Source organism: Phoxinus phoxinus (genome assembly GCF_949152265.1).
Source record: "Phoxinus phoxinus genome assembly, chromosome: 17".
Taxonomy (NCBI): domain Eukaryota; kingdom Metazoa; phylum Chordata; class Actinopteri; order Cypriniformes; family Leuciscidae; genus Phoxinus; species Phoxinus phoxinus.
This window is the reverse complement of record NC_136892.1, coordinates 34,260,452-34,267,951: the sequence shown is the minus strand read 5'-3', so window position 1 is coordinate 34,267,951 and position 7,500 is coordinate 34,260,452. Positions and strand designations below refer to the sequence as shown.

The window sequence follows — 7,500 nt, the reverse complement described above, 5'->3', positions numbered from 1 at the left end:
GGCATTTTAATAAGCCAACATTAATTAATATCATTATTTGTCAGGATAATGTCACGAAGTGAAGCGCGCACCGCCGTGCAGTGTTATATAGTTCCGGTGCACCCCTCCTTTTATGGGCATGTCATTCCACGAGCGCGCGCGCCAAGCACATCACCACCGAAGCTCGTGACACTGCACAGTCATGGGTAGAACACTTACAAACTGTAGTCCGTTACTGATTACAAATTTGAAAAAAAAAATGAGTTAGTAACATTCTCTATTACATTACATATTATAGGTAATATAATCTGACTACTTTTTGAGTACTTAAAAGTACTTAACTCTGATATAAAAAATACACAGAGAAAGAAAATATATGCATTCTTTATCAACAACATGAAGTGCATTACATAGACTGGGTTCATGAAGGAGCCGCAGGGCGTTCGTGCAGTTTAATGCAAATCTGATAATAAATTCAATTGTAAAAATGTAACATTTAAAGGGGTCATATAATGCCATTTTTGTACAAGCTAATATGATTATTTAGGGTCTAAAGTTTGTAATATACTTTAATTAAAAATTCTCATTAGTATTGTAAGAAAACACTAATTTTACCTGGTCAAAAACAGCTCTGTTTTCAGCACGCCGTTTTAGTGCATATGTCTTTAAATGATAACGAGCTTTGCTCGCCCCGCCCCTCTGTTCTGTGGGGTTTACACAACACACCTGGAGTGTTGCCTTGACAACAGGCTATATTTTGAAGAATGGCAGCTGGAGTCTCTGAGGATACTGTGGGTGCTTCTCAATATCCCTCCTCACTCCTCACTCCTCGATCCTCACTCCTCGATCCTCACTCCTCGATCCTCACTCCTCACTCCTCACTCCTCACTCCTCGATCCTCGATCCTCACTCCTCACTCCTCACTCCTCGATCCTCACTCCTCACTCCTCACTCCTCACTCCTCACTCCTCACTCCTCACTCCTCACTCCTCGATCCTCACTCCTCACTCCTCACTCCTCACTCCTCGATCCTCGATCCTCACTCCTCACTCCTCACTCCTCACTCCTCACTCCTCACTCCTCACTCCTCGATCCTCACTCCTCACTCCTCACTCCTCACTCCTCACTCCTCACTCCTCGATCCTCACTCCTCACTCCTCACTCCTCACTCCTCGATCCTCACTCCTCACTCCTCACTCCTCGATCCTCACTCCTCACTCCTCACTCCTCACTCCTCACTCCTCACTCCTCACTCCTCGATCCTCACTCCTCACTCCTCACTCCTCACTCCTCGATCCTCGATCCTCGATCCTCGCCTCCTCACTCCTCACTCCTCACTCCTCGATCCTCGCCTCCTCACTCCTCGCCTCCTCACTCCTCACTCCTCACTCCTCACTCCTCGCCTCCTCACTCCTCGCCTCCTCACTCCTCACTCCTCACTCCTCACTCCTCGATCCTCGATCCTCGCCTCCTCACTCCTCACTCCTCACTCCTCGATCCTCACTCCTCACTCCTCGCCTCCTCACTCCTCGATCCTTGCCTCCTCACTCCTCGATCCTCACTCCTCACTCCTCGCCTCCTCACTCCTCACTCCTCACTCCTCGCCTCCTCACTCCTCGATCCTCCCAGTCTGCTCCTCCCAGTCTGCACCTCCCAGTCTGCACCTCCCAGTCTGCACCTCCCAGTCTGCACCTCCCAGTCTGCTCCTCCCAGTCTGCTCCTCCCAGTCTGCACCTCCCAGTCTGCACCTCCCAGTCTGCTCCTCCCAGTCTGCTTCTCCCAGTCTGCTCCTCCCAGTCTGCACCTCCCAGTCTGCTCCTCCCAGTCTGCTCCTCCCAGTCTGCTCCTCCCAGTCTGCTCCTCCCAGTCTGCTCCTCCCAGTCTGCTCCTCCCAGTCTGCACCTCCCAGTCTGCACCTCCCAGTCTGCTCCTCCCAGTCTGCTCCTCCCAGTCTGCTCCTCCCAGTCTGCACCTCCCAGTCTGCACCTCCCAGTCTGCTCCTCCCAGTCTCCTCCTCCCAGTCTGCACCTCCCAGTCTGCTCCTCCCAGTCTGCTCCTCCCAGTCTGCTCCTCCCAGTCTGCACCTCCCAGTCTGCACCTCCCAGTCTGCACCTCCCAGTCTGCTCCTCCCAGTCTGCTCCTCCCAGTCTGCTCCTCCCAGTCTGCACCTCCCAGTCTGCATCTCCCAGTCTGCTCCTCCCAGTCTGCTCCTCCCAGTCTGCACCTCCCAGTCTGCACCTCCCAGTCTGCTCCTCCCAGTCTGCTCCTCCCAGTCTGCACCTCCCAGTCTGCACCTCCCAGTCTGCTCCTCCCAGTCTGCTCCTCCCAGTCTGCTCCTCCCAGTCTGCACCTCCCAGTCTGCTCCTCCCAGTCTGCTCCTCCCAGTCTGCACCTCCCAGTCTGCACCTCCCAGTCTGCTCCTCCCAGTCTGCTCCTCCCAGTCTGCTCCTCCCAGTCTGCTCCTCCCAGTCTTCTCCTCCCAGTCTGCTCCTCCCAGTCTGCACCTCCCAGGCTGCACCTCCCAGTCTGCACCTCCCAGTCTGCTCCTCCCAGTCTGCTCCTCCCAGTCTGCTCCTCCCAGTCTGCTCCTCCCAGTCTGCACCTCCCAGTCTGCACCTCCCAGTCTGCTCCTCCCAGTCTGCACCTCCCAGTCTGCTCCTCCCAGTCTGCTCCTCCCAGTCTGCACCTCCCAGTCTGCACCTCCCAGTCTGCACCTCCCAGTCTGCTCCTCCCAGTCTGCTCCTCCCAGTCTGCTCCTCCCAGTCTGCTCCTCCCAGTCTGCACCTCCCAGTCTGCACCTCCCAGTCTGCACCTCCCAGTCTGCACCTCCCAGTCTGCACCTCCCAGTCTGCTCCTCCCAGTCTGCACCTCCCAGTCTGCGACGGACAGTAATCAGTTTTGAGCGCCACATTTATAATAAGTATGGAGGAGATTCTAACTGTGCTGCAGTTGTTTGTGATGTATTGGTTTACTAATGAGGTTAGAAAATCAAAATCAGTTTGAATAATCAGATGTAAACAATTTATTTATGTCAGGTATCAGGTCAATTGTATAATCAATTCAAAGATAATCAATACAAAACATGTATAAAGAGAAGAGATGCGAACCCAACCTGAATAAATACATGAGGCTGGGAGTCTCGGTCACTCCCAGTCTGGATACAGAAAGCCCCGACTCCTCTGCCGCACTCCATTAAATATCCAAAACCTCTTTCACATGTTAACAATGGGAATTTACATTCAGAGTTGACAGCTTTTGGGGGTAGGTGTGACGAAGAGGCTGAGGCAGTCGGATCCATCTGCAGTATTTTATTAATACAGGTAAGCCAGCAGAGATAAGCAGACATAAACTCACAACACCGCACAGGTAAGGGCTGTCCAAGAATAGTAGTCAATCAGGCGTGGGTCAGGGGCTGGCAGCTTAGGTTCAAAAACGAGATCAGAGTCCAAGTCAAAATCACAAGAGCAAACACGGGAAAGGCTAGAGACAGAGTTTGGGTAAAACAAGACTTCACAAATGAACAATGAACAGAGCAGTCCAGATAAAGGGGAGCTGAGTGTACACAGGTGATAATAATGCAATGATGAGGAGTTTAATCAGGAGATAATGAGCAGGAGTGGATAATGGGAAAGGCAGTCCTTAATACGCAGGAGAGAGCGATCTGGTGAATCCAGGAGGAGGCGCTGTCGAGCGTTCCGTGACAGTAGGAGACCATTTGCCCAGAGACAACCTTCCTTTGTGTGCCAGTTTCTCTAAACTTCTAAACTTCCTTTTGTTTCACTTATTTGGAAATGAGACATTTGTACCACTCACTCTAACCCATTTTAAATAATTCGTTACATTTATATAGCGCTTTATCTGAGACCTCAAAGCGCTTTACATAGAAGGGGGCAATCTCCTCAACCACCACCAATGTGCAGCATCCACTTGGATGATGCGACGGCAGCCATATTGCGCCAGAACGCCCACCACACACCAGCTCACTGGTGGAGAGGAGACAGTGATGAAGCCAATTAGTGTATGGGGATGATTAGGAGGCCATGGTGGACAGAGGCCAAGGGGCAAATTTGGCCAGGATGCCGGGGTTACACCCCTACTCTTTTTCGAAGGACATCCTGGGATTTTTAATGACCACAGAGAGTCAGGACCTCGGTTTAACGTCTCATCCGAAGGTTGAGACTAAACATGATGACACTAAACATAATACTCAATGATAATCATTCACATTAAACAATATCCATTCGTATGTGAGTTGTAGGTGTCCCTGAGAGATGGAATGAAATGTAGATAAGGTGGAAGAGGGGAAAGTCAGATGTTCATTTCCAGCAAGGTCCTTTGTTTCATAGACCAGTCTATCTCTCCAAAAAGTTTTTCCAGTCTTACAAGCACTGATACTGAAGCGTGTTTAGAAAGCTCGTAATGCTAGATATAAAATTAGACAATGTATGTTATCAGCTATTGCGGACATTGACCGTGAGACGGCTGGGACGAACGCGCAAAAAATTTCCTCTTCCACAAATACGCTTAATAAACCCTGAACCTCGTCGTCGGTGTAGTGATATATGATGGGTGGGATCGCTACTGAGTGAGCCACGCCCTAAGCGGGGTTTTTGTACTCTGCGAGTGTTTTATAAAGTTCAGTTATGTACCTGCTAAGCTGTGTGATCGATGTCTCGGCTCATTCGCGAACACAACATGGTGTCAGAAGCGGCTAGAACAGTCTCCAACGAATGATAAACTGTTGAATAAGCCCATAAGCACTGTTGGAGGAGAAACGCTACAGTAGGACCGTAGTGTATGCCGTTTCCAACGAAAAAAGTAAATAAGGAAAGACTGCAAGCGGATCAGCACACGCGCATCCACCGCATCGTAAGTTAAGAGCGGGGGAGGGGTACGGTTACCAGGCAACCTGGGTGCAGGCAAAGAGGCCCACAGAATCGTAACTTATGATTCATAAAAGTTGATTAAAGTGCTCAAGTTTGAAAAGAGCTTTAAGAAGAGGTTTTTTAAATAAAAACTATTACAAACCTACAAAGCAAATGGAGGAATCACCAGCACCCACAACTTCATATCAAATCCAACCTCCTGATCCATACGATTTTACAAAGCCAAACGACTTTGAAAGATGGCTCAGACGATTTGAAAGGTTCAGAGTTGCAAGTAACCTTGCACAAGCATCAGATTTGCACCAAGTTAATACACTAATTTATTGCATGGGAGACAAAGCTGATGACATTTTGTGCGGATTAGCCATGACTACAGAAGAGCGTGGAAATTATGAAACTGTGCAGAATAAATTCAAGGAATACTTCACTGGCAAAATAAATGTGATCTATGAGAGAGCAAAGTTTAACTCCAGGAAACAAGAGCCAGATGAACCAGTTAATGATTTTATCACTGCATTGTATTCATTGTCGGAACGCTGTGCATTTGGACCTCTGAGAGATGAATTTATTAGAGACAGAATTGTCGTCGGATTAAAAGACCTCAAACTGTCAGAGCGCCTTCAATTACATTCAAACCTAACTTTGGAGAAAGCCATAACTATGGCCAGGCAAAGCGAAGCAGTGAGAAAACAGCAGGCAGAACTTAGGCAGGAAGAAGACGAAGACCTAAAGTTAGACGCTGTACACAAAGAGATGTACAGGCAGGATTCAACTAAAAAGCCAAAGTCAGGAAAAGGTGGGAATTGGAAAAATTTCCAGAAAAACCATAAAGAGAAACCAAAGAAATCAGGCTGCATGAGATGTGGAAAATCACCATACCATGTAAAGGATCTCTGCCCAGCCAAAGAAGCTGTCTGTCATCAGTGCAATAGGACAGGGCACTATATGAGCCAATGCCATTCAAAGACTGTACTGCATGAGGTTAAAGAGGATTGTGATTCAGATGAAGGGCAAGCATTCCTCGGAGCCGTTGATTCAAATACTCAAGGCTGGTGCACAACCGTTCAGATTTTGGAGCGACCGGTCAAAATGAAAATGGACACTGGAGCAGACGTCACAGCAATACCTGAATCCACCTTTGTGCTGCTGGCCTCAAATGAAAAAACAGGCCTTAAGAAAACGCGCAAAGTACTGATGGGACCAGGAAAGAATGTCTTGGATGTGAAAGGAGTATTTTCTACCATAATCTCGAAAAATGAGAAAAATATAGAGGAAGACATCTATGTGGTCAAAAATCTCTTCACACAACTTCTGGGCAGACATGCCATTGAAAAACCTATTAGAATACACCGTTATGGCTTTCGGCATTCGAAATACTCCGGCCACATTTCAATGCCTTATGAATTCTATATTAGCCGGTGTTTCTATTAGTGAGGCATACCTAGATGATATTGTGATTTATTCCTTCACTTGGGATGGTTAGGGTTAGGGTTAGGGTTAGGGTTAGGGTTGGGGTTACAACATGTAAATAGCAAAATATTGGCGTTATTTTGTATTTATGTTAATTAAAATAATTGATTCACCTCCAGTGTTTGTGCTTAGCTAGGCTAGCGGTGGGTGCGTCAGATGGAGTTACGGCACGCATGGAGATGAGAAGGGTGTGTGTGGACTTATCTAACTCTGGGGGATACGGTGAATAAGCTAAAGTCCCAAATCGTAAAATATCTATTCAGAACATGAGTCAGACTGATACTGATTGAATAATCTTATTGTACAGAACTTTTGAGATCATTGTATGAGTGTGATGATTGTAAGCTCATCTCTGCTTGTTCTGTCTATTTGGCTCAACAAATGCATGTTAGTTTGTTTTATTCGGGTTTGACCAGGAAACACAGTGACGTCATTTAATACAAACGGATGCAGTTCTTAGTGAAATCCAGCAGAGGGCGAGCTTATTCACGAGTTTACATATCCAAGGTAGAAATAATGGTCAACAAACAAATGATTGACGGGACAGAAGGAGGTTCGCAAACTTCCATTTAGAACTGGTTACATTTTCAATCATAGAAGAAATAAGAAAAGTATTAGATTATATTTAATCCACTTCACCCACTTTGAAGCCTGTGCTCAATTAATAGATTTAAAGTGAAAAAATTTACATTACAATGAAATCACAGTAGACAGAGATTAGATTCCAGAATTTTATTAACAAAATAGCTGAATATATTTATAAGTACACAAACACACACAGACTGGTGAGTAAATGTGGTCGTTCTGACCTTTTAAATGTCAATAGAGATTCAGAGTTTGAGAACTTTCATTATTACACAGATTAAATGGCACAAACAATTAACTAGTGCTTCTAGTGCTTTTGTCTTTTCACTACATTTAAAAAGCTTAATAAAACAGAAAGGATATAAAAAATAAGGCATGTTATAGGTATATAAAAATAAAAGGTATACTTCAAATTGAAAGTGTTTTAAAATGCAATATAGTTTATCTGACAACACCGTGGACATACGACTGAAACAGTCGTTCAATTCAGTTCAAATGAATTGAAATTGCGATGCAAAATCCTAAATGTCACACCAGGTTTCCTGTTCCTAATCTTTACCATTGTTATAGATTGGGACTT

At 46.2% G+C, this 7,500-nt stretch overlaps 2 protein-coding genes across 3 annotated transcripts in view; both read right to left on the bottom strand.

The window, feature by feature from the left end:
* The window catches only part of aff1 (AF4/FMR2 family, member 1), a 50,581-nt gene extending 49,854 nt beyond the window's left edge, over positions 1–727 (bottom strand). The window contains exon 1 of one of the 2 annotated variants that reach the window (XM_079584986.1): positions 706–727. The gene's annotated coding sequence lies outside the window, so the exon portion shown is untranslated. Of the gene's footprint in view, positions 129–705 lie in introns of those variants that run through there. The other variant, XM_079584987.1, reaches the window with a different exon arrangement.
* Positions 728–7,052: 6,325 nt separating this feature from the next.
* LOC306984586 (uncharacterized protein) overlaps positions 7,053–7,500 on the bottom strand; it is a 12,676-nt gene continuing 12,228 nt past the window's right edge. The window contains exon 2 of the mRNA XM_079586064.1: positions 7,053–7,500. This exon is cut by the window's right edge and continues 545 nt beyond it. The gene's annotated coding sequence lies outside the window, so the exon portion shown is untranslated.